Here is a 728-nt window from a genome sequence, read left to right on the forward strand (position 1 = left end):
AAGCCATGTAAGAAATTATATCATGAGAACTGTATTTTACTGTTAATTTTTGGTCTCGTTTGCTTCAGGGTAATTTATGGTTGGTACAGAACTAAAGACACATCGAATATGCTTCCTTCAAATACCCGATATTATTTTTGACTTTGACCGGAACGCTAGCGATGACTTAAAGCTTATGATCATATGGCGTGTAAATTGTGAAAATATATAAACTTGCGTGTTCCCAGTTGCTATTATCATGGTTCAGGAGGAAAGGTCTGATTATATATTACGAATATAAGGGGAGTAATGTAATATTTCAACCAATCAGATTTTTAACAGTGAATTAGATTCACTATAGTATTAAAATCTCTTCTGTCTGATATATTCTCTTCACATGCTTTCAGATAAGCTGTTGTATTTATGCTAACTTATCGGTAACCACTACGCCTGATGTAAGTAATGTTTACATGTAGACTTCAATATCTCTTGTTTAGCAAGTGGATACCATGCTAGAAAAAGTAGTGAAAATGATAATCATAGGATATCTAATTAACAAATTTACACTGTGCACTTCCAATTTAAAAGAATTGGCTGAAACATACCGAGATCCCGGTACTCTTCGAATCTACGTTGCTGTGAGTGAAATGTGTTATTATTCCCTGTGATTTCTATTATGATATGCATAAAATTAACGAATCTATGTGATAATCAAAGTAAGCATGATCGAATCATAGTAGGATTCACTA

This window comes from Penaeus monodon, chromosome 31 (genome assembly GCF_015228065.2).
Source record: "Penaeus monodon isolate SGIC_2016 chromosome 31, NSTDA_Pmon_1, whole genome shotgun sequence".
Lineage (NCBI taxonomy): Eukaryota > Metazoa > Arthropoda > Malacostraca > Decapoda > Penaeidae > Penaeus > Penaeus monodon.